This window comes from Sebastes fasciatus, chromosome 5 (genome assembly GCF_043250625.1).
Source record: "Sebastes fasciatus isolate fSebFas1 chromosome 5, fSebFas1.pri, whole genome shotgun sequence".
In the NCBI taxonomy this organism is placed as follows: Eukaryota; Metazoa; Chordata; class Actinopteri; order Perciformes; family Sebastidae; genus Sebastes; species Sebastes fasciatus.
The window spans coordinates 28,924,122-28,951,459 of NC_133799.1; the positions used below are offsets into that span (position 1 = coordinate 28,924,122).

The 27,338-nt window shown below is 41.6% G+C and overlaps 2 long non-coding RNA genes across 2 annotated transcripts in view; both read left to right on the forward strand.

Moving 5' to 3' along the window:
* LOC141768613 (uncharacterized) overlaps positions 1–11,216 on the forward strand; it is a 34,862-nt gene extending 23,646 nt beyond the window's left edge. The window contains exons 3-4 of the long non-coding RNA XR_012594118.1: positions 2,037–2,088; positions 10,989–11,216. This is a non-coding gene — a long non-coding RNA (uncharacterized LOC141768613). The remainder of the gene's footprint in view (positions 1–2,036; positions 2,089–10,988) is intronic.
* A 7,402-nt stretch (positions 11,217–18,618) lies between these two features.
* LOC141768612 (uncharacterized) lies at positions 18,619–25,896 on the forward strand. Its single transcript, XR_012594117.1, has 3 exons — positions 18,619–18,745; positions 19,599–19,687; positions 25,792–25,896. It is a non-coding gene; the product is annotated as an uncharacterized LOC141768612 (long non-coding RNA).
* Positions 25,897–27,338: the final 1,442 nt, after the last annotated feature.

Below are 27,338 nucleotides of genomic sequence, written 5' to 3' on the forward strand. Positions count from 1 at the left end.
GCACCAGCATGTAGATAGTCCAAGAATTAGCACAAGTCCTCACAAAGCTTCTGCTGTATAGAAGCACATAACACATTGTTACTACACGAAGACAAGTGAATGAATTTTGCTCTGTCACTTTCTGTTGTGAGTTGAGTCAAAATTATCAGTAGTTTTGATGAGCGACGTTTTCACTTTGTAGGTCATTTTATTAAATGTTAATATAAAAAAAATATCACTAACAACTAGTTCAGAGGCAAAATTCTTGTCCACCATCGCAGACACCTGGGAATTGATTTACATTAGAAATATTTTTACTTGGTTGTGCTATTGTAAAAAAACAAACGGCCGTGCTTTTGGGTGCAGCGAAGGATCATGTCCTTATTGCCGCACCAGTGGTTGATCAGTGCACCTGCATGGAGGAAGTGTAGTGGTGTCTACAGGGTTCAAATGGACCTCTTCTCAAAAAACAGAGGCCTTTTGAAGCTCTAAAGGACGGCCAATAAGAGCTTTGAGAAGAATAAACTCTTCTGGATTGTCATCTGTTATACCGACAAAGAGGCGAAGAGGGATAATGTAGATTAGATGATTATCTCAAAAAAGATACGGACGCACTGAGCATATTAAATCTTCATCCAATAGACCACACAACACACATACTCTCCCCCTCAGTATCACTTTGCTCTTCAGATCCTAATGAGAAGAGAAAAACCTAATTTGATCCATCTCAGCCCTTCACTCACCCTCCCCGACCTCCCTTCCTCCCCCCCCGTCCACGGCTGGTCATGGGCTATTCCCGCTGCTCTGATTATTGTTAATCTCATCATATGTCTCTTTCCGCTCAATAAACCCCCCCTCCTCCATCAGTGCTCCACATTTTCACTCAAATCAAATTGTTACCGAACATAACCTGCCTGAGCCCCGGCGCGCCGCCGCAGTAATGCAGTTTGTCATAATTAAGTGCCGAGCCTAATTAATTAAATGGTCAGAGGGCTAATCAGTGCATTCTGCCGGCCGCACTGCTGCATGATGGGTAAGAAGTAAGGATGAATAGAGATTGAGTGACGGATATCGCTATTGACGGTTTCGGGCTGAACAGGAATGACAAAGTTAATTGTGGAGGCATCTTGGTGCATCTGCAAGGTTTAGGACTGCACACACACACACATACTGCACACACACACACAGTCTTAGACATACATATATGCATGCAAATATACACGCAAACACATGCACGTACACAAATAAACACACAAATTGCAAAAATGCCTGTGCACACACCAACAAACACACCACTCCTTTCCAATCCAACCATCACATTATAGTTTTCATTGAATTGCTTGAATACACAGTGCGTATTGATTGAGTAAATGTGCTAATGAAAGTGATGCACAAAGACAGTTCATTAAAGTTGGGCTTGATTAAAAGAGAGAGAACCCAACAACGGTACCCTGAATACACACACACACACACACACACACACACACACACACACACACACACACACACACACATACATACACACACACACACGCCCCTTCGGTTCACTGGTCTGACTCGCCGCATTTTTTTATTCGCTCAACTTTTACAGTGGTTTCCCGCTGCTTTGGCTCAGTTTTCACCTCCGAGTTTCAGAGGACAAAACTCTTAATGCAAATGTCCAGATCCATTATTCTGAAAACATTACATACAGCGGGCAGAATAAACAAAGAACTTGGTCAAGTGAGGTATAGGACGTAATGCAAAATGTTTAGCCAGATATCGAGCCTCAAAACTCTGAATGTCTTTGACATGTAACCGCTGCAGAGGAGTGAGAGAAAGAGACACATCTCTGGTTACGTGTGCTACATGTAATTCAAAAATAATAGAATCAACAACAACTTTCATTCATTTTGGTTGAACTGATCTTTAAATGAAGAAGATTTTCTATCAAAATGCAGTACAGCAGTGTGAGAATATTACTGTTTATCTGTATCTGTAATAGTCTCAAACATATCGAAGTATTGATACATATCGATACTGAATATTTGAAACGGTTTCAATACTCTTTTCCACAGATATCGATACCCAGGTGCCAGCTGCACTTTCTGCTTTCTCTTCTCTCCAACAGTGAGTTGACACACACACACACACACCATCATTTATCTTTTCATAACAATCTAATCAGTTTTTCCCCTTGGTATTGAAAGTGATATCGAATTTTGATATTTTTCAAAGTATCGAATTTAGAAAATCCAGTATCCTGACAACATTAATCCATAATATGTATACGTATGTATATGTATGAATACTCGATTCTAATTGGTCAATCACAGCGTTCTACGGTCTGTTATTCCTTAATAGCAGACCATAGATGTATAACAGACCGCTGCTATGACGCGGTTCTGATGTCGGACTCTGGCGGACCGTTTATGTGTCAAATTATTGATTTCTTAAAGCAGCAGTTGGTAGAATTGGAGCAAATATGATTAAAAAAAGTTAATTTTATAAAACGGTCACTATATCCTGACAGGAGCGCATCACACAGGTAATCTGAAAAAAAAATCATGTTCCTCTTTGTCCTCCGGTGTCCTACGGTGTCCTCCGGTGCTCCTAATGGCATCTGCAAGATTTCACAGACCGGAAGAAAACAACCAATCAGAGCTGAGCTGGAGCCTTGTCGTCTCTGAGCAGCTGTCAATCACTCGCAAACTCAGATCAAACGGTCAAACCAGGCAGCGCTGATCAAATATGAATCAATACTCTGTTACTGCAATGCCTATTTCTCTCTTCAAATGTTTTCAGAAACATCTTGTAGTGTACTGTTTAGCTGTAAAATGAGAACGTTTGTGACCAAGCAGCCATGTTGCGATCAGTTGAGGAAATACCAAGCACCGCCCACCAGCCGGAGCACACTTTCTCTTATGTTGTTACTGAAAACATTTTATGCAAGAAATAGGCATTATAGTAAGAGAATATTTATTAATATTTGATCAGCACTGCCTAGTTTGACCGTTTGATTGGAATTTGCGAGTGATTGACAGCTGCCTCCGTTGAATGAACAGCCAATAGGAACGCTCTCTCTCTGAAATGACCTGTGATGGTCAAAATCTCCCGTCACGGGCTAGATTCGCTAAAGCCTGAAAACAGAACCATGAGGAGGTGCAGAAGTCTAGTTTTCTCTCAGAGCACTTGAATTACAAAATGCTAAAAGTTATTTTGGAATTTTTGCCCAATGATGCCAAAAACATTCTGCCTGCTGCAGGTTGAAGTGAGTAGCCGTGTGGTAAGTGTTTATCGGAACAACTTGATTTTGTAATAATGACGCCAACAGTAGGTCCAGCAAATGTTTTGCACATTAAAACTCTTCTGAGAGCTGAGCCAAAGTATTCTATGATATCAGACTGTTTATGTTTATAGCATTAAAAGCCACAAATAACAATTAATATTAATTATTTTTGGCACTGAATGTCTCGTCTATCCCTCAGACCAAGAATTTGTCCATGTTTTTAAAGTTCTTCATGTATCATAACTTACTCTCCTTCACCTCCTCCCCTCTCTCCTCTCCCCTCTCCCCACTCCCCTTTCCCCTTCTCCTCTCTTCTCCCCTCTCCCCTCTCCTCTCTCTGCCCTCTTCCCTCTCCCCTCTCCTCTCTCCCCTCTCCTCTCTCTCCTCTCTCTCCTCTCCCCTCTCCCCACTCCCCTTTCCCCTTTCCCCTCTCCCCTCTCCTCTCTCTCCCCTCTCCCCTCTCCCCTGTCCTCTCTCCCCTCTCCTCTCTCCACTCTCCCCTCTCCTCTCTGCCCTCTCCCCTCTCCTCTCTCCCCTCTCCCCTCTCCTCACTGAGGGCATTGTGAGAGCAGTAAGTGCTTGACCACGGAGGGGAAGTTGGCTTGGAGAATAGGAAGTGCTTGGCGCAGCAAGTCAGGGACTAAAAACTTCGCTAAGTTTCTCTCTATCCATCCTTCCTGCCTTCGTCCCACTCTCTCTCCCTCTCTCTCTCTGTGTCTCCTAGCCTCTCTCACTCTCTTATTTCTTCCCTTGAAATTTCTCTTAGGAGATTATCCGCAGGTAAGCTTGTTACCTCTGCCGGCCTGCGTCAGCAGCTCTTCCCCCTGCACTGACCACTGAGCGATGAGGAGGGGTGAGGGAGAGAGGGCTTGTGTGGGTTGGGAGACAGCGAGCCAGGGGGGAGGAAGCGGCGGCGAGCGGCAGGGGGGCGTGGGGAGGGCCGGATTGGCGTGAGGGCCTCGCCACTCGCCACTAACGCACCGTGACGACATCATAAGACTGAGCAAATGACTCCGCTGCCTCTCCGGGGGGCTGGGGAGGAGAGGAGGGAAGAGGGGGACACAAAGCTGTCCCCTGGTGTAGGGAGCTTCATCTCAACACCCTCCCACCTACACCCATCCTCACGTAAACACACAGTCCAGCTGTGGTGACCAGGTAGTCAGACACGCTGGAAATAGGCCTAAATTGATTGCATACACTCACTTACAAAGCACATTATTGGAGATGACAAACAGAGAAAGGATATTACCAGACGTCAGCTAAGCCATATTGACTCTCTCTCTCTCTCTCTCTCTCTCTCTCTCTCTCTCTCTCTCTCTCTCTCTCTCTCTCTCTCTCTCTCTCTCTCCTCTCTCTCTCTCTCTCTCTCTCTCTCTCTCTCCTCTCTCTCTCTCTCTCTCTCTCTCTCTCTCTCTCCTCTCTCTTCTCTCTCTCTCTCTCTCTCTCTCTCTCTCTCTCTCTCTCTGTGTGTGTGTGTGTTTGTGTTCTAGTCTCCACTTCTTAGCAGCTTGTTAAACCTCCAGTTTCTTCAGAGTTTCAGACTCCAGATACCTGGATTAATTTTTAGCACAAGATGGAGAGATCCAAAAATAAGCTTTTGCTTCATATGTATGTATACACAAACACACATGTATGTAGGTGTGTTTGTGTCAGTGTAGTCTTGTACTTCTTTCTTTTTGAGGAAGTTTTAGAAAAAATGGACATTTAGGAAAGTGTAGACATTTGGGCTATTTACGGGTTCTGATTTGGTTTTGGGGTTCATAGTTTAAGGGTATGTCTGCGTCTGTGAGAAATGTGAAATATGAGAAGAAATTGTTGTATGTGAGTACAACATGGGGAGTGAGGACGTCATTTGAAAATGTATACGTTTTTGGACAGTAAGGATGTTTTGGGAAAGTGAGAAATCAAGGGCACTCTTTTTGGACACTGAGTACACTTGTCACTTTGAAAGTGAGTAACTAATTTTTCAAGAGTGAGAACATTTTCGGAAAGTAAAGCAATTAAGGAGACAGGGTATTTTCAGAAAGTGAGGACGTTTTACACAGTGAAGATTTTTTATCCAGTCCTCACTCTTTTTCCGTTTTTTTTTTTTTTTTAAAGTTATTTTTTTGGGGGCATTTTTCCAATTTTATTGAGGACAGTGGATAGAGTCTTGAAAGGGGGGGGGGGGAGAGAGAGAGAGTGGATGCGGAAAGGGCCACAGGCCGGATTCGAACCCGGGCCGCCGCGGTCAGGACCAAGCCTTGATACATGGACGCCCGCTCTACCAACTGAGCTAACCCAGGCGCCCCTTTTTCCGTTTTCTAATGTTTTTTTTGCTCCGAATCAATTGTTTATGGTCACGATTCAAGTCTAAGCATGGTTGGCTCGGTTCCATGCTTAAAACTCTTTATATAAAGATTTTCTGAAACGTCAGTGGAGTAAATTCATGGGAAACACCGACTCAAGTGACATCATTTGAGGCAATTTATCAGAGTCTCTTCACACAACAAGTGTTATATAACTTCTTTTTTCCCCCACATGAACAGACTGTGTAAACAAACTTTGATGTGTAAAATTGATGGAGTTCCCCTTTAAGGTCAGATTTAGGTTTAGGTAAAGGTTTAGATGAATGAGCTATAGTGCATGCATTATGTCAGAAAGGGTCCTCACAAGTATAGAGGTACAGTACAAACACCCCTTGTGTGCGCCAGCATGTAAGAGGTGTGTGTTTGTGTTGTGTGTGTGTGTGTGTGTGTGTGTGTGTGTGTGTGTGTGTGTGTGTGTGTGTGCAGTGCAGGCTTACTGAAGCCTTCACAAACAGGGTTTCCCCCTTCTTGCAGGCTTTGGGGGTGGGGTGGAGGGATTGGAGGTGCTCTTCGGAAGAGCGGAGAGATAAACGGGAGAAGTGAGGGGGATGAAAGGGATGTATTCCTCCAGACATGGAGGGGAAATCTGCTGAAATCTCCCCTTGTTAGAGGAGAGGAGAGAGGGATCAATACAGTCGCTCTCCTCTCCGGCTGAGCCTCCTCTCCAGCACAGTTCTCAAAACTCTTCGGCTCCGTCACCCAACATGTTTTTTTTTTTCCTCTCCTCACCTTCTCTCCCATCGGATTTTCTTCTGTTTCACTTTTGTCTTCTCTTCTCTGTCTTGTTCCCTTGATCATTCCAAATATAATTTTTAAGCCAACAGCCCAGGTGGGCACGTTTGACGAGAGAACGAACCAAACGGGGAAGTATAGAAAAGACAGAAAGTATAATTCTCAGAAGTTTTAATTAATAAGCCGTTTTTTCTTTTGTGTCACGAGGAGTCCCAGAGGAGCGAGATGGAGCAAAGACAGGTGGAGGAGAGAGAGGGGGGAGGCGTGTAACAACACCGTGATAGGAAGGAGGCGCAGGTCTAGGTAGAGGTAGGGGAAGGTGGGATCGGAGCCCACAAGGGAGCCCCAGGGCCAATTGGGTATCAACTACCTGTCATGAATTAATCAATCTCCTACAGCTCACTCAAGTGAATTCATTAGCAGGTACAGCTACTAACGCACATCATATATTAATTAATTTAAAAAGGTGAGACCGAGTTATGATCCAAAATAAACTCCACAGCTGGAGAGGATCGACGAGGCAGGGAGGGCACGTTTCATTTCTTTGTTTCATCTCACACGGAAGGCTTCTTGATCTGTGGAAATAAAATCATTAGAGTTTCTGAGGGTTGTATTCATGTATGTGCGCACATGAGGTAGTTGAGTTTTAGTACGGAGAAAGTGTAAAAATAACTATATTGCCTCATCACTGTAAACATATGTATACTCATATATGCTAGTAATCAATTTAAATTGTTATTATTTTATAATTTAAAGTTGTCCTTATCCTTATATTTAACACCATTTTTGCATTCAGCATTTTTTAAGCATTAACCACTCAATGTAGGTGCTCTTTGTATTGTCAATTGTATATAGGCCTACTATAACATAGTTTCTTTTTATCTGTGGTGTCTGCCGTTCAACTCGTGTACACTGCATGCAGGTACTGAATGTGATGCAGAGGGGAAAAAACCTGCGCATGTGCATATTTAATGTAGTGCAGAAGACAACAGCTGGATTTAGGCCTCATTGTTGACGATCTCTTTTATTAAAAAAATGTCAAGCGATGAATCCTCTCAGCCTTTGGGTTGTTTGGCTGCACTGTAAACAAATACAGTTGTTCTTCTTCTGTTGCTTTAATAGCAGAATATCTGCTCACGTTTGCGTTCGCTGCCCCGTGTACGATGCATGTCAATACCACCACAGGTGTCGACAAATCAACCAAGACTGATATCGTACGTATTATAACGTTAAAGCAATATGATCAGTTGCCTTCTTGCCGAAAGTTAGTTTTAGAAAATCTAAAATCAATACCACTGTCAAGTCTGTACATTAAATATGATGCTACAGCCAGGAGCGACGCTCTAGGCGCCTCTCTAGCGTCAGTTATGGACCTCGTGTCAGGGATGGTGGGTCAGTTTCCGCTTGTTACATGCATAGTGTCTTTTCAAAATAAAATTTCAATGTAGGTTTACTCAGTTTTTAGGATTAGGCAACAAAACCACTTGGTTGGGTTTAGGAAAACATCGTGGTTTGGCTTGTTATGTAACTTATGTATTCGGCGTTAGTTAAGTATGTAAGTTATGTGACAAAAGTAAGTCAGCGTTGACTTGGTTTCACACGGGACATGAACAACGGTCTCCTGGGTGAAAGTCTGTGTTTGTTTCTTGCTCTATATACTACATTAGTTGCTCTGACTGTCTAGTAATGATGCAGATTGGTTTACACTGGAGTTAGTTGAAAGCATCTCATACAGGCGCTAAAGGGTTCCTTTCCAACACAAGTGACCTTAAGTCCAATTTAACCCAATTTAAGACTTATTAGGAATAACGGTGAACATACGCAAACTGTCAATTGTCTGCATCGATTGCACTGAAAAACGGCAAATATGCATGAGTACGGTAACAAATGTAGGTTTAAAAATGCTCCATTCGATATCAAGAGCATTAATATAGCAGCAAACAACTATGTAAAGATATAGAGGACTAATACCTGAGCAGAGAATGAAGTCACTCTCCCTCTGTGTGTGTTGTGATCTGAGCTTCTCAATGCTTTGTTGACATGGCCGGGCCGGCCGCGCATGCTTTTAGTGCATGTCAGCGTGCCCCACTAGCTAGCTCATGGCCGCTGCTGTCAGCACTGTTGCTGCTAGTTTTCACTGTTAGCGCTGTTAGCACCGTTAGCTGCAAGCCGCTGGCTCAACCGTGGCCATGTTGAGAGCCGTGCGGAGGCAATACTCCCAATCTCACATTTAGCGCCTTTAAGTAAAGCTCTGCATTGCAATTGATGTGAAGTTGTATCAGGCTTTGTCCCTGCAGTCCCTATAGCAAAGATGGTAAAAACTACAAATATGAGACCCGACGTCACAAAAAAACTACAGAAATAACACCCGACTGTAAAATACAACAACAGAATTTTTCCTTTGACTTCTCAGATCACTGCCACGGCCAAACTTATTCCCTGCCTGCCTTGTTTTTTGCTGACCACTGTGGATAGATTAATGAGCGTGGGATCTTAGGAATGTTAATTAATTTGATTATGTGCGCGGAGGGGAGGGGTCTATGCTTAGGTGGACAGGGATGTGGGCGTGTGGTTTTATCGAGAGGGGGGGTCGGGGGCTAGAGCAGAAGATGAATAGGTCCTCTGGCTTGAGCCGCTGGCAGGCCGGCTGTGCCTGGCCTTAATATATAGCATGTGCTGCCACATAGTCAATGCGCTTTTAATTCACCTCTTACTACACACACACAGGGACATTAACAGTCCCGTATGCACGTGCGCACACACACACACACACACACACACACACACACACACACACACACACACACACACACACACACACACACACTGGGTGTTTATTACCCCTTTTACTAATGGAAATCTAATCATTACTCCACCTGCTTGTTCACACACACACACACACAGCTCTGTGGTTTATTTATCATTGATATCGCCTGGTGTATTAATACAGGGCCACAGGGGGGTGTTTATGGGCTTATGAAGCCACAGAGCTAAGCCAGACTAATTGTATTAACCAACCCAAAGAGCAGCTCATGATTCTGACCCCAAGCTGTTTATGACCCGCAGATCAATCGACCCTCCTCGCTCACTTTTCTCTGATTTTCTCCTCCGTTTCCTCCATCCAGTCCATCACTCTCCTTCAATATGTTTTTGGCGTGGCTAAATCATCCCCCGCAGCCCGCTGTCTAATTACCATCATCGTTAAGATACTGTATATGATTGAGCCCTGACCGTAAAAACACACCAGTAAAATGGAGAGGAGCAAACAAACATGAGCTTTACTGCTCCGGCCTGGCGATGCTGATATGGGACAGCAGTTACGGCCATTTGGTGTCTATTCCTCTGACATTTTCATTTCATATTTAATTGCACACTGGTGATTATGGCACTTATGGCTTTATTTTGCATTTATCTAATGGTTCTCTGGCGGCGTTGCGGTGACACTTTTATTTTATTTGGTGCTCAATCAGGCTGAATTTACTGTCACTTTGCAGCTTCCTATTCTGTACTGAATATCTGCTAAATGAATGTTATAAAGGCTGGATGACTGTTTCCAGTTCAGTGTGTATGTAGCTGTTTGTCAGTGCAGTCCAAGGTTGGGTTTTCTACATACAGTATGTAACGGGAGAAGTGGCAGATTCTTTAGATTCAGCATGAAACATGTAAATATTATTTGGTTTGAAAGTCCTTTCTTGTCTCCATCCAGCTTAACTTCCTTCCTTTCCTTCCTTCTTTTCTCATCTTTGGTTGTATTTCATTCCTCATTACTTTCCTTTTTCCCTGCCCTCCATACTCCTTCTCATTTCTTCCTTATTTCCGTCCTTCCTTCTCTTCTTAATTCCTTCCTTCTTTCCTTTGTTTGTTTAATTCTGTTCCTATCACTTTCCTTCTTTCCTTTCTTCTGACAAATTTCCTTCCTTTCTTCCTTTTCTTGTTTCCTCTCTTCCTTTACTTGCTTTTTTAATTTTTTTCCTTTGCCAAATTGCTAAAGTTGGAAATTCACCTGACCAAAAGTACCCTATTTCACTGTGAATATTTTTTACTTTTTATGTTTTAGGTTTGGTAACTAATACTTTATTTTTACTACTTTATTTTTAATCAATTCTCGATTGTTAAAAAATGGTTAAATTTTGCACCAAATCTTTGTAACAAATGGTATCAACCCAAAAATTGCTACAACAACTTATGAGACATAAAAGAGCATGGGAATGGTCATCATATACTTCTAACATAATGTTCTAAGCCCTTATACACCCTCACAATTTATTTTAATTCATTCATTCATTCATTCATGTTTATTTCTGATTGATGACTGGAACAATTTGACACACAGTGCTGAGCTGCATCGCAAATTTATCTTCAGGTTCCCAGCTTTCAGATGATGTACACCACTTCTATGTGGCATCTACTGTTGACCTGCTATCTCCCCCTAAAGACCCCATATACCTCTCTAAAAAAAGACAAAAACGGGTCTCAGAGGGTTAAAGGATGAGTACTTCTGCCACTTCTGCTTGTTGTTCACCACCAGCATGTCGTATTCTTCTGCACCTGTTTTTTCAGTTTGGTTACTGTGACTTTCCGTGTCACCTGTAATGCACCGTACGTCCTCAACCCTTCCCAGCACCAGTTAGGTAACAGGCAGGTGTTTCCTCTCTTACTAGCCTCAACAGCCTCTGACAGCCCTTGTCACCATGGAGACGGGCCAGTCGCCACAAACTCGGCGTCACCGCGGAGACGGGGCGAGGCAGGGCCTGGGACAGCGCTTGTCACAACGGCCCAGCGTCCCAAACCAGCCGAGCTCGCAGTCAGAGCTCATCGCACGGCGGCGTCTCCGGCAGTCAGCGGCAGTCTGCGAGAACAGACAGGTGGAGGAGAAGAAGAGAGAGATGAGAGGAAAGAGGAGAGGACAGGTGGAGGGAGGGGGTTGCAGAGCGGGGAGATGAAGGAGACGGAGGGCCTCTTGTTTACTGAAAGGAGTCATTAAAATATTTTCTCTTTGTCTCTTTATTGGCATTTTGTTATGATCTGTTAACACCGTAGAAAAGGGAGAGTATCTATTGTGCATCACGGAGGCCCGATGCTGTGATCACATTAGCCTTCTCGCTGCTGTCCCGTCTAGAAAGAAGCCGCGCACCGTGACAGCTGCTGCTGTTTTATTAATAACAACTCATGGCTTTAAAGCACAAAAACACCTCGTCTATAGGATGGGCCATTACCCTTTTGTTTCATACCTCTTTCTTCTTTTATCCCTTTTATTGTGAGAGGAGAGGTAAACAAATTCTTCTGACTTGAGCCCGTAGAGAGGAAGAGGAAGAGTAAGAGGGTTTGTCATGATGACAACTGTTTGGACCAGTGAGAACTCCTCAGACGCTCTGCGTTTAACAGATCATTCTAATTGTTAACAATCCCATGAAAAGACCAAAACCAAACTAGTCTGTCTCAATACGTTTCGACTTCCCTGCCCTGTCTGTTGCTCTCAGCCCCCGGCCATTGGTTCCTACTGAAGACAAATTCCTTTAAAAATTGTATCATGAATACATAGTTTCATTTTTTAAAAACAGCTGGGTATTGTAGTTTTTAACACATTTTTCTCAAACAGTAGTGAATAGTGCATATTTGGGGACTATTAAGATTGATACACCAACACATTCTCACTCCCAACCTCGTCAAATACCGCCGATTGGTCAGTGCCCCTCGGCATCGGAGACCATCGCATGGGGTACCCCTCTTGCTTTCGGAAGTGTCAAGGATGGCGTGTCAATATACTGTGTCCTTTCAAAATAAACATCCGTTTTCACTGGAAGTTAGGTTTAGGCAACACAACCACATAGTTAGGGTCAGGAAACGGTTGACATTAGCTTCACTGACTAACGACTCACTTGACTAGCCACTGACGTAACTCACGGGACTGACGATACCAACGAGTCATGTGACTAACGACTGACGTGACAAAATAGGTCAACGTTACTTTTAGCTTCACAAGGGACAAAAACACCGTCTCCTGGTTAAAGTCTTGTGTTTGTTTGACCCCTCCCGTCCGCCCTAAGAGGACTCTCACACTATTAATACTTCGTCACTTGCTCCAACTGTCAAATAACGTCACGGGTGGATTTACATTGGTCTGGTTTGTCACATACCGTTGCTAAAGGGTACCTCCGTGTATCGGGTTCCAATGCCGAGGGGCGCTGCCCAATCGGCGGCATTTGACGAGTTGGGAGTGAGACTGGGTTGGATACACATGGTGTTCTAGTGAGTATTTATGGCAGCTTTACTATAGTTGTATTAAAGGTGCTAAATATTCCAAATTCAGAGCATATCTATCGCCTCCAAACAGCTCTCAACATGGTGACGGCAAGATGGTGTATGGGGGTCTGGGTCGTGTCTAGATGGTTACCCACAAGTTAAGAAAACATGCGAAAACTCTTGCGATATTAGGATAACAATGGAGCTTTATGGCACAGAAGAATATGTTAGGCTTTGATTAAACATGAGACAATACTTGTGAGTAGATACATTAATTGTTGAAATTTTGTCTTTTCATGGAGTTTATTGACCATAAGAAATATATAAACATATCAGCAGGCTTATCCTTTAAGCCTCGACAGGCCGCCATTTAGAAGGGAACGGTGAAAAACGTCTTTGATTGTAAATGGAGTCTGGCCTGGCAGAACAAACGCACACAAATGAGATGAAACTATTTAGAAAAGGCTTTCTTTGTCGGAGTAGCCATCACTTTAGACTAGATGTAATGATATGTACACCATGGTGTTAGTGTATTCTGCCCAGGCGCACCTGTGTTTCCCGCTCTGTGTTCCTGCTGTGTGCCTCTAATCAATGAGACACGACTTGTGGGCTTGTGCCCTACATCAGCGCTCAACCGCATGTCTGCAGAACTTGCTATAAACGCTCGGTAAGCACTTTATCAGAAACGCTTGTTCTTTTGGTCTTTTTCTGCTTTCTTGTTGTTTTGTTTTTCTTCCCCCCTCCCCTCCTCTCCCTCCCTCACCCCCCTTCCTTTAAAAAAAGAAACCTGCATTCTGACACTCATTAAAAGAGAAAAGAGGGAAAAACATCAAGAGATGGAAGCGAGGCGCTCTCACGCTCGCCTCTCTCCAACCTGCGGTCACGTACAGCCGTCACAACGCCGGGTGGTGCGCTTGTTATCTAGATCAGACTCCCTCTGTTTTCTACTCACCAGCCATCTCATATAAAGACGATCAATTATGGATCAAATGAGGGGCTCCTTTTTAATTCCTTTCCCTTCATTGCAGTGTGTCCTCCCTCCTGCACTCCAGAGTGTGGAAACACCACAGGCAGGGCATCCACCAGGTCACAGGGAAGATACTGGAGCAGCATCCGGTGTTCAGGGTCAGTGACGCACCACAACACCGGTGACAACGTACATTTACTGTGTAAGTGAACACAGATACTGAAATACAGGTCCAAATAGTAATTCACTTGAGTATTTTCATTCTGTGACACTTATTTTACATTTAAAATGAGATAAATATGACTAAATCTTCTGTCTTCTCCTCCTTTACTCTTTCTATCCACCCTTTTTCGTCTTTCCTTTTTCTTTAATCTTGTTTGTATTTCACTTTCTTTCCTTTTTGCTTTTACATCCATCATTCCTTCTGTCCTTACACACTTTATTTATTTTTCTTCTTCCTTTCGTTCTTTCCTCCCTATGTATTTTTTTCTTTCTATCTTCACTCACCTTTCTTATTTGTTTCTTTAATTTTTTAATTTAATATACATTTGTTTCTTTAATTTTTTTTCATTAATTACTTCCTTATTTTTCATCAGTTTCCTTATTTTCCACACTTTTCCACTTTATGTCCCTCTTTCCGTCTTTCTTTTTTCCCATCGTCCGTGAACATTTTCTTATTTCTTTCTTTCATTTGTTTCTTTCTTCCTTCTTTCTTTCTTTCATCCTTATATCCTTTTCATCCTTTTCTTTCTTATTTTCTTCTATCCTTCCTACAGTTGGTACACATCCTTTCTCTCAGTCTTTTTTCATCCTTGTTTCCTTATTTTCTTCCTACTTTCCTTTTCCATATTTCATTTCCTCTCTCCTTCCGCTCTTTTTTCCTCCTGCCGTTACACATGGTCTTAATTCATTCCCTACATTGCTTCCTTTCTGCCTTATTACATCCTTTTCTTATCTTGTTACTTTCCTTCTTTTTGTGCACATCTTTCTTTCTTTTTCTTTTCTTTTCTTCTTTCCTCCCTGTTTGTTTTTCCTCACACGTCTTTGTTACATATTTCTTCAATTATTTCCTTAATTGCTTCCTTATTTTTCACCAGTTTCCATATTTTCCTCACACTTTCCCTCCTTATGTCCCTCTTTCTTTCTTTCTTTTTCCCCCTGTCCTTACACATTTTCCTTATTTCTTTCTTTGATTTGTTGCTCTCTTCCTTGCTTCCTTCTATCTTTCATCTTTGTTTCCTCATTTTCTTTCTACTTTTATTCTATCCTTCCTTCAGGTGCCACACATATTCCTTATTTATTTCATTCATTCATTAATTCCTTCATTCATCTCTCTCATTCTTTCTTTTCATCCTTGTTTCCTTCTTATTTTCTTCTGACTTTACTTCTTCCATCTTTCATTTCCACTTTACTTCCTACCTTTGCTCCTAATTTATTTCCTCAATGCTTCCTTTTTGCCTATTACTATCCTTGTTTTCTTGTTCTCTTTATTCTTTCTTTCTTTCTTTCTTTCTCCTTCTGTCCACATATTTACTATTTTTCTTCCGTCTTCATTTTTTCATCCTTCCATCCTCTTATCTTTACACACTTTCTTCTTTTCTTCCCTCTGTTCTTGCTCACTCCCTTCCTTTCCTTCTTCAACTGACTTGAAAGCAGGAAAACACAACTTAACTCTACTCTTGTTCTTTTTTTCTTCTTGATGACAACATTTTACAGTTGATTAAAGTTTACTTTTACTTTTCTTTAAATTTGAACAATAACTTGTGATGGAGGACATCTCATCTGTGGTAAATATACAATATGTATTTACTACAATAAGAAGAAGGTGGGAAGACGGGACTCTGCGCTGTGTGACTCTGACTCTGCGTGTGTGTGTGTGTGTGTGTCACTTATCTCCCTCTCAGCTCTCCAGCTGTTTCAGTAAAACAGAAGATAACACTATAACGTCATACCTCCCCCCTTCCGTCTCTTCCTCCCTCCTCCTCTTATCCCCTCCATCACTCTCATTCATAATTTATCCGGAGGCTGATTTTTTGCCGACACAATCCCAGCGTAGCAGTGCAAACACTCTCTCCAGTTTCACTCGGGCTGCGTGCTGCGTGGCCACTTCCTCCTGCAACAGGAAGCAGGTGTCGATAAGTACAGGAAGTGAAAACTGGCACCGGCCTCAGGTGAGTCTGTCCTCTTAGGTGTTAGATATCCCTTACCACCTATCCCTCTGAGACACACACTCACACACACTGCATATAAACACTGCTGTACATTTAACCCAGCTCGGGGATAGATAACATCACACCTGAACAGGCTATATTTTTACTTCTTTTAGAATTAATTCTAAAGTTCTTCTACTTTTTTGTTCCAGTCAACTTAGATGTTTCCCTCAAAAATAAAAAAAAGTGCATATGAAATTATATAAAAGTGAATATATGAAATTAATGTAAAGTTTATGTTCTAATATCATAGTTTTTTTTGTTATAATAAAATAAGCTGGTGTGTCATAATGATGAGAAATAATATGATATGAAAGCATCTTGTTATAACAACGAGGACATCTGGCTATAATCATTTTGTTTTTACATTATAAGGAAAACCTGTGCAATTTTAATGGTGTGCAGTAGTGAAAAAGAACCTTCCTGAATAATAATTATTAATAATAATACAAATAATAATTATTATTATTATTATTATTATTATTATTATTATTATTATTATTATTTGAGGCTCACCTGGTTTAAAACAAAATGAAACCTATCTTTTCAATCTAGCTTTTAATTTGGAGTAGGGTTTTATATTTCACATATTTTATCTATTTTTTTTTATTATGTTCAACTTATTTTATTGTTAACTAGTACTGTATTTCTGTAAATTATTTTGAGAATCTATGCATGAAGTTAACATCAAAGAATATTGCAGATTTAAATGCAACAAATTTGGGTGCAAAGCAGCAAAGACTATCAAAAGAATTGAATACGTGTCGATGCACAAACCTAATGGCATACTGTATGTATTCACAGAGACAGTGCAGGCAGCAGAGGAGGCCTGCAGTGACACACAGGTGAGAGTGTCCTCCGCGGTGTTAAATATCCCTTACCTGTGGGCTTCACCGGGGCTTGCAGTACACAAATCAATTGTTTCTTTTAACAGGTGGAAGAGGTCTCCGTTAACCCAGAGTGTCACGGGCAAACTAAGAAGGAAGGAGACTGGAGAGCAAGTAAGACTAACTACATATTTTTAGTATATTTTAGTCCACTAAATACATAGCATGTACAGTACTGCTGAAATAAAACATTAATATAGAATAAAATCTAGCAAACCAACTGCAAACTCTAACACCAACCCGAAAACCACTTTTACAAAAAGAAGCTGAACATTTATGAGGATTGTTGTATTTTTATTTATTTATTATTTTTATTTTTTGCCGCATAATTAACTATTGCAGACTACATGTGGATTACAGCAGTCATAGCAATGCTGCTGTAATCAGTGAGCAGAAATCAATTTTATTGATATCTTCATTTGATGGTGTTTGGAACAGATTTGATTTCAGTTATCTTTATTATCTAATCATATATGATTCCATCATGTTAGAAGTTACTTCAGCGACGTGCATATATGTACTATTAGATTAATATTTCATCTGCACTGAAGACATTTACATCCCATTGTTTGTGTTTTGACGAGAATAAAAGAAAGAAGGCTCAAAGATATTTCAAAAAGGATGTGATTCATCACTGTACAGTTTATACAGTGACACTGTAATTAAACAAGTCAGCCCCGTTCCATTTGCCTCCATTTAGTGGGATCATATAACTGATTTGTAAATGTGCAAATCAGCAGTGCTTCAGACAGCAGCACTCAGTGACCACAGCCTGAGAAACCACTGCACATACAGCTCCTTCTACTCTGTCACTGTTGGTATTTATAGTTCTGTTTTTCTTTCATGCTTACTTTAATAACACTAAACAATAAGTTGGGCAGTAATTTGATATTCAGTACCTGAGATTCTGTTCAGTTCTGCTGCTTATTTTTCCAATTTCACCTGTTTTTGAATTTAAATGATAAGAATATTACCACAATTGTGACCTCATGCACTGTTAGTTCAAATCTCAGGAGATACAGGATACAGGAAGGTTTCTGTTCTCCTTCGTGGTTTGACAATTTGAATGATGATTTTACTGCAAAACAAATCCCAAACATCCATCTTAACAGGTCATTTAGTTGATTTCTGCCATCAAAACATGTGTTTCCCTGAGCAGTTTCCATTGCTTCTAGAAATTAGTTGAATTTTGTTGGAATCAAGTGAAAGACTTTCATTTGATCAGATTTGTGCCGGCTTGTTTTAAGAATTTTTGATTTTATTAGGACTACTACCTTATAGGTTTAAATAACTTGTTAAAGTGATACTCTACCCAGATATCTTTCCCACTTTAAGTGGTCCCGAAAGGTGTAAAGGTGGGTCTGCAGAGTTTATACTTTTGTTTTCATTTTCTTTCGTCATTAATACAAAAAAAGCAACGTGACAATGGATCCAAACAGATAAGATAAACTTTCAAACAATGAATAAGTATAAAAACACCCACTGAAACACCCTAATTCCACGCTGCACCTATATTTGTTCAGAATATTACAAATCTTCATATTTTGTCTGAAATCATATTTCAACCCTTCTTTACCCATGAGTCTGTTGAGCTCATGAACAGCTGTGTTTTAGTTTAGAGGACCCACTTCCTGCTTTGCCATTGGTCAGAAGCACTCTGTCCGAGCTCACTCATCAACTAGTCCAACTTACCTGCTTCCAACTAGGTCTGAATTCATGTCGTAGTTTACTGATTGGTTCCTGGGCACATCACTTAATCAAGTAATTTAATTGTACGTAAACCAAATAGAAATAGCAGACTGTACCTGCCATAAGAACCTATTTATCTATGTGATAACAGGGGCGATTCTAGGATTAGACCAATAGAAGAGAGGAGGCGGGCACAAACAAACACACCTGTTCATTCACTGATTGTGTTTAACGATTGAGACTGAAGCTGTGTATTTAACAAACTGAGCTCATGGACTGACGGAAAGGAAAGTGAATCATGTTTGAGAAGTTCGCCTTGCATGTTATTTTTTCCAAAATCTCGTCACTATTGGAATCCGTTGTAACTGACAAAATAAGTGTAAGAGCGCTAATTTTTACAGCCAGTTTTCGAGTCTACATGGGTGAGTGTTTTACTAAAATTGCAGATTTTGTGTGGAGCATCACTGTAAGACAGAGAGATGTTTTGTAGTCTGCAGTAGTCACAGCTCCTTGACAGTAAGACTGAGCTCAGACACAGTGTCTTGACTTTGACTGTCGCCCTGCAGCAGTCAGAGCAGGATGGTTTCATTCTCAACAGTCGATTGGACACCGACTCCCTGTTTCTCCTTGACCTCTTCAGCACTCTGACAGGGAAAATGTGTGCCTGTGTGTGTGTGTGTGTGTGTGAGTTGATCCATGTTATGTTTAAATCAGACAAGATGGATTTTTGCATTGTGTGATATTCCTGTGTGGCTGCAGCCCGTCCTGAGGGAGAAGAGGCTGTGAAAACAGGGCCGGATCCCTGAGAGGGTTGTTAGTGAGCAGGTTCAATTAAAGACAAAAGTGTGCTGGAGAGACTCGGGGTGGATGAAGAGTCTAAGTGATTACGAGCTTCCTCTTCTTAATGAGACGCAAGAGTCCTTGTATTTATTTACAGTAGAGGTCAGACAGTCGATGGGACTGAGAGAGAGAGACAGTGTGAAATGGTTATTATCAGAAAGAGAGTGTATACTGGATGGAATACTTGCTGCCTAACTTTATTGCTCATGTCATTTAATTTTATTCACTTTTTATTTTGTGCCAGATTTTATTTGCTTGTGTAATCCATATTTTATGTCTATTAAATTGAAACTTTAATTATCCAATATGTAATCAAAAGGCTGAATTTGTTATCAAGTTTGTTGTCTGTTATTCTGTAATCAGATGATTGTATCGTGATGCATGCAAACACACTGTAACACTAAATCTAAAGATCAATGTCATTTTTATTTACAGAACAGAAGACTTGTGTGTCAGTGGGACTGTAAAAGGACTCTCTCTGAAGCAAAAGCACAAGTTTAGTCCTGGTTTCTTGGGAGAAATAGGTAAGCAAACTTCAAGTTTAAAGTCCTGTTAGAGTTCCCTAGAGACTGCAATGTTCATTACACCCCTACAATATTAAAGTGTTGGATTAATTAATAAGCACCAATTTTTACATTTCTTTTATATTTCTTTGTCAGTTAAATGTGAAGTTTGTCTTTGAGGTGGCACTAGAAAAAAGGTAATGTGATCATTAGAATCCAAAGGATTTATTGTCCATGGAGCCTGAATGTACATTTCATACCAAATAACTAACATTAATAATGGCTCTGTTATATTTAGGTGTTCCTGTAAGTCATACCAGTAAGTTTACATCCAAAATATGAGGGACACAACTGAATTGAATGCAGTCTGGAAAAAGTATTAGCCTCCATCATACTACTTTTTCTTTCCATTGTGGAAATTACTTTAGGATGCGAGTTGTAAACATCGGAAACTTTCCCATCTCTAACATCCGCTGCTCTCCTCTCCCCAACACTCTCTTGTGAACTCATCCTCCAGCAGTAGTCAGGCAGTGGGCTTTCATGTGTTTTGGGCCAGGGGCTTTGGAGGGAGACCTGTAAGGAGGGGCTGGCATTTTTTCGGTTGGATACTTTCAAAATCTAACTTACTGTTAATCCTAAAACGGAAAATACAGTATATCTTCCTTACCTAGCCAAATACCAGGCCCAGCCTTTACATTCAGGAGGGAAAACAGCCGCTAATACTAGCATTTATACGTTACCTATCGGTCTCTGCGGACCGCCTGAGGCTAAAACTACAGCTAACTCTACCTGACGTCCACAGAAGTCTAAAATATATGCTTTGGTAAAACGTAAATTACAATAACAAACTTGCGTTAATCTCAAAATGAATCAGCAAAATATTGCATTAATGGTCGACAACAGTTGAACTAAACAATAAAACAGCTTTCAAACTAAAACGTTATCGAGCTAACGTTAAGTCCTTAACATAAATCATTTTGGTTAGACATTAATTGTGGATTTGTTTTACCACAGAAGTGTGAGAAAGTTTTCTCCAAATTCGAAATTTGAACTAAACGTTGCCGTGTGTGATGGTCTCTGCCTCTTCCAACTTTCGCGCTAGCGAAGGTTCTTGTCCCCACAATGCAATGCATTTACAAAATACAGGAAAAACTCCTGTGAAAAATCGATACAGAAAATTCCTTCATATTAATGCGATACATTGACCCGTATTTTTATGGACTTTTCTTAGAGTGTGGGAACCGTGGATATTCATATCAAGTTTTGTAGCAGTCTGGACAGTAGTGATTGAGATATCTCGCTTCGGATCAAAGTGTTTGACGAACTGACTGATCGCCATCACCGTCCTCAGGGGTGCCTCCAGCAAGAAGGAAAAAAGTCCTGTATATCTCTGCACAGCAAAGATTCTCTCAGACTGTGCTCCTCTGAATAAAGTAATCCCAGTATGAAGCACAGATTTGTTTCTCTTCCTCTGACAGGGGCCACTAGTCTTAAAAATAAAAGTGAAACAAGCCCTCAAACTGACGGACCTTAGATGACCCATTCTCTACTTTCCCATGCAACAGCTCTCCCCTCCCTCCCTCCCTCCCTCCCTCTTCCCCGTCTCCATCTCTCACTGTCTCTCCCTCACTCTCTCTCTGGTCGTGGCGGCATTCCCAGGAGACAGTTTTCCGGACGGTTTTCCGCGAGCAGGATGGGATGAACTCCACATCTCTCACCCGTAAAGAGACAGAGCGAAAAGCAGCTGCCTCAGCACCTGCCGGCCCCCAGTGAAAATCAAAATATCAATAAGCTCTTATAGCATTAAGGAAAATGCCTAAATCTGACACTTTCTCTCCCTCCATCCCCTCCTCTCTCCCTTTGCCAATATCACTCAACCACTTACACTTGGCATGGGCCCACTGGAGAGTTTTACATGTACATTAAGAGAGGCTTTCTGCCTCTATTTGTCCCCCTCCGCCTCTTCCTCCACTCCACTATATCTATTAAAGTAAATATACACTGGCTGGGCGGTGACACATAGTCCATCCTCATTCATTTTTGAGCAGGTGATTGACAGGACTTGAGTTATCGCTACGGTTAAAGAAGAAGACCACAGAATAGGATTGCCCTGCCAGTCTAATAATAATGTTAATGTTTTATTACAAGGGGCAATCGTGGAAAAACAACACGACTGGTTGTTTCTTCCTTAGAATAAGGTGGGAATCAGTCATGTTTAGATAATCCATAAAGCACCGGCCGACCTCATGAAAAAGTGCCTTGCCAAGGGAAAAAGGACAAAGATATGATACACATAAAAGGGCTGGAAAAGTGGGCCGAATAAGCAAAAAGAGATATCACAGAGCGAGAGGAGTTTAAGTAGGGAATAAGGTGTGGAAGGGAAGAATGGCCTAGGGCAGGAAGTGGATAAAGAGAGGGATGAGGGACAGAGAGAGAGGGAGGGAGGTGGTAAAGCTGAATGATTGCTCTGTGAGAATTATTATTGATGATTCAGGCAGTGTGAATTATTAATGGGGAACGAAAAGCATCTTTGAACGTGTCTCTGACATTCAATACTGACAGAGATCAATGAGCTGGCGTGGACACGAAGAGGAGAGATGAAGAGAGGAAGGAGGAGGCGAGTTAGGACGAGAGGAAAAAAAATTTTTTCGAAAAGAAGAGGAGGTGGAAAGAGGGGAGGAAGGTGTGTTTGGACAAGTGAAGTCCTTCAGATGGGGGCTTGTCAGAAAGGCTTATGAAGGAGGATGGGTGACGAGACGGCCAACTGCGAGGAGTCATGTGACAGTGTTGAAGGTGATTGGCTGTGACATTGTCTTGGGTCTAATGCTCCTCCTCAGACGCAGGAAATAGCAGAGCGGCTCCTCCCTCCCCCACGTCTTGGAAACTGTCTCTTCTTCTTGTCTGCCACGCTGCTTGCCTGCTACATGTGTGTGTGTGTGTGTTTGTAAATGTGTGTGTGTGTGTGTGTGTGTGTGACAGTCCTTGGCCAGTGTCATAGAGCAAGGTTTGTCTCATACACATGGTTAAAAATGGTCCTCTCCTTTTCATCCTCTGGTCTCCACTTCTGTAATATCATCCGTTGTAATTGCCTCCACTTCTATGCCGATGATATACAGCTCTACATATCAACTAAATCCATCGTCACTGCAACTCACTCCTCCCTGATCAGTTGCTTGCTGAAATTGAATCATGGATACAAGAAGCAAACTTTAAACAAATTTGGCAACACTTACATTTGTCTTTTTTAAAGGGGAATTCCAGCAGTTTTACACTTGAAAGTCTGTTTACAGGTCTTGGGTAGTATGTGTGAAAAAAGTTGTGTAAAGGAAGACTACAGACAGTTTGCACGAAAAGGTGTATGAATGCCACGATAAGTCATTTAGCGTGCAATAAGAACGCCTTTCTTGCTTTTGGCTTGTCAAGTGTATGCCATGTAGTCTGTACTGACTGCAATGTAAACACATCCGCGGAAATATGCCACGCTCAGAGTTAGTGACGTAGAATAAAAAGCGAGAAAGACCGCTTATGGCGGGTGGGTGGGGAGGTGTATGGGCCCAACAAACACATGACTTTTAACCAGGAGATCGGTGTTTTGTTTTGTAAGTTACATTACTGACGTTTGTCATGTTTTTTAGTGACGTTTATGATGTGTTTTCCGTATGCATTTTACTTAGTTTACATACTTATTTTAAGCCCAACCATGATGTTTCTCCTAAACTTTACTATGTTGCCTTAACCTAACTATGGACGTTACTGTAGTTCTATTGCATGGCATACAATGACACGAAAAGCAGCGTACAAATGACGTGCAAAAAGCCTGAAATGCGTCCTCATGATGCATAATGTCTGTGTAAGGATGTGCTATTTACAAGCCTTCCTGTGAGGTCGCGTTGACTACAAGTTTGAAAAAGAAAAAAATGTGGGGGTGTGGAATTAGAAAGAAGTGAGCTTTCCAGACATAGCCTGCTCCTCATCTCTGCTGTCGGCTTGAGGCTACGTTTGCTGCTACGAGCATAACACTCCTGAATCTCTGAATACACTGTCGGCAGTCAAGTTGCATTGTTGGTAATGTAGGCACCAAGTTTTAAGAAGGAAGAAGACTGTGTGGAATAAAAATGACGATATCACTGGTACTGCTGCATCAATTTTGATCATCAGTATGACAATGACACAGGAATGTTACTCCCTTAAATGTTTTCTATCCAGATGAGATCCAGGGATCCTTCATTTACACTTAGCCACATATATGTGTCTGTTTTGGTCAAATATCCTAAATCTGATTGTAATCTGTCTTGGTTTTTCTGGGCTACATGCAAATTAGGCTGGGCACTTCCTCCAGTACAGATGGAGATGCAGTTAAAGCTGTTTGGTAGCTGCCAACAACACCAGAAGAAGAATAACTAATGCACTTTAGTAGTTCAGTCACATCACTAAGAGTTAAGCTATCTAGCTAACAACAATCATTAAAGTAACTCAAACACATGGATTAATCGTAATTATGAACTACAGGTGAGATACAAAATTCTTAATGGAAAAAATCCATATTGTGTGTGTGTGTGTGTGTGCGTGCGTGCGTGTGTGTGTGTGTGTGTGTGTGTGTGTGTAGGGGTCAGCAGGTCATGAAGGAAAGACTGATCCTAAGGGACAGACTGCCAGGGCCACTCAGCTGCTCCCCCAAAACACAAACACACACACACACACTCATGCCATTCGTTTGGACTGACATGACATGGACGTCGCCGGGGTTGACACTAAAAGGGGACAGAGCTCAGCTCCTATCGTCACGGTGACAGGCTGATGGGGAGACAGACAAGCTCCAGCCGCCACACCTGATCATGTAGCAGGACCGGAGTTTCCCTGAAAAAGCAGGAGCCGCGCACCAAACATTCGCTTTCTCTCACTGTCATACACACATACTGACACACATAGTGTGATGGGCCAACAAGGACTTCCCAACATGTGTCTTTGTTTGTGTGTGTGTGTGTTTTTCCAGTGTCATCTGACGGCCATATTCAGCCATTTCTGACATTGGATAAAATGTTGCAAGTAGTCATGAATTCTGGCACACAATAAAGCGCACACATACATAAATGCAGGCAGGGAGACAAGTTGTAAAGGGGGTGAAGAACTCTTAACTTAAAACTCCCCCAAACAGGGGTATTTTTTGCCATGATAAGTCTGGATATTATATTCATTGAGCACTGAAGGGTGCTGTGAACACACCAAGCACACTGGCTTCCCTTTTACCTCTGTGAAGAAATAGGAACTGGACCATTTCTCTTGGTAAACCCAACACTCTGTGTCCACTTTTCCCCTTTTTCACTCTCACTCTACATGAACAGTATGCTTGACAGTGTTGTGTCACGTAGCCTGTATGTAAGCAAGTGGGATCTATAGTAGCGTATCCAGCATACGGCCTGCTTGCAGAGCGGCCACCACTGGACAAATAGGAATAGCAGTGCATTTTATTGAAAAATTGGAATTAATGACTTCTCTGCAATTGTCACACTTTGCAAAGTCGTAGGCCGAGTTGGACCCTTTGGCGGACCGGTTCTGGCCCTCGGGTCGTATGTTTGACACCCTCGTGTTAACGTGTTTCCTTAGGTCTGGTGTTAAGCTTATATCGCAGCCTGAAAGTGGCTGTTATGCGTTTATCTAATTGTGTTTGTGCAGTAGTTTTTCCTGCTCTCCTCTCTGTCTGGAGTGCGTCCAGGTTATGCACAGTTCCCATCACCAGGCAAGCCTGAATGCTGACATGCCTGTTTTTTATGAGAGCAATGTGAGCAAAATCCAATTTTTTTGCATCCAGATACAGTATGTCATTTAATGCATCCGTGTATGATGAAAACTGCATCAAGACGGGAACTATGACCGTAACCCGAGTGTAGACTTCACAGACATATTTATTTGTAGTTGTTGACATATTTATATTTATAGTTTTATGCAGTTGACACTCTAATTGTTGGGATATTGACACACTTAAGTCTTGTTTGTACAATTAGCTTCTATAATTATGAAATATAATGTAGCTGGCTGCTGATCAGCACTAATTTTAATTCAGGGAGGATATAACAGTTCCCTTTTTTTCAACACCCACAACTACTTATGTGTTTTACCCACAACAGAACTCGTGAATGCAACATCTTTCTGCAGTCGACGATGATATCTCTGATTTTGGAGCCTCTCACCAGCACATGAATGCACCACAAATCAGCAGAGGGGACTTCAAGGTGAGTCCAAAGTTTCAGCTGCATTATTTTAGAAATGATATGGTAACTTTGAATAGACTATATGTATACCGTATATATATATACTATATAAACTGTATATTCACTTTAATGGATTACCTAAGTCACGCAAGTTCCTCTGAAAAATTTGTTTTTATACGACAATAAAAACAAAGGAAAGCAATGGCCAAAAAAGAAAATATACATACAGAAATCTATATCATATACTTTTGTATATTTTTGCTTTTTTGTTTTCTTTAAAAAATAAATCTTGAAATGTGCCTATGGTTTCTTTTAGTAATTTAAAAGAAATTCAAAAGTCAATTGAAAAAAACGAAGTAATAATCACTGACACATTACTCTGATGAATTCTGGTGCATTAATAGCAGCTCATTTGTATGTTTTGTTATTTTTCAATCCACGTCCTATGTACCTAAGTACCAAGTATTATATTTTTTTCCAACGTTGTTTAAGCTGTGGTGATTATTGTCTTCCTGCTGCCGGAAACACAACTTTTGGGTTCATAGGGACAAAATCTGCATGAAACAAGTTTAAACCGGTCTGTTCCTTTAAAATACAGACTAATACTGTATGTGAATATATGATATTTCTTTATGAATACTGGAAAAATCCAAATATTTGAAAATTGAAAACGATGAGTCTTACATAACAAACATACTTACATAAACCCACAGTAAGTATCCCACTGCTACATATATACTCAGAGTCTGGTCATCTGGTCACCTCAGCTGATGTTACAGCAGTAGGCCGTCTAATATTTGTTCTACCTGCCTGTGACTGAATACCTCCCCCCCTCAGCTCCTCCTGGTCCTGCTCCTCCTGCTGTCTGTCACCTCTGAGCTTTAATACAAAGGGACATGTACGATTGACCTGGCACTAAAGCACTAACAGACTGTCTGGGCCCTTTACGGCCAGTAAAGAGAGACGGACTATTAACCTCCATCACCCTGTCCTCCCTCACCCTCACACCCCTGTCACTCTCCCCTGTGTCCCCGCTTCCACTCCGCCATCACTACCTGGAATTAGACGCGGGTGAGGGGGTGGCGAGAGGGTCGCCTGGGGCGAAAGAGAGGGGTTAAGAGCAGGGTCGCTGGCTTCATGTGACATGTCACCCTGGTGGTTTTATAGGCATGTACAGCAGCAATGATCGCTCTGCCTCAAAGTACTCGGTTATTGGATTGATACCGCCGCTGATACAGGAGTGCAATCATGTTGTAGCTGGTGATACGTGGCGTCTTCAGTGATGAAAACCACAAGCTCACAATATATTGTTTGGACGTGTATAGTGTGTGTGTGTGTGTGTGTGTGTGTGTGTGTGTGTGTGTGAGAAATGGTGATGATGGGAGAAAGGGCAGAAGGTTGTTGGGCGGAGAACTGGTCATCACTGGATGACACTTTTGAGGAACGACGCAAAATACCAAATG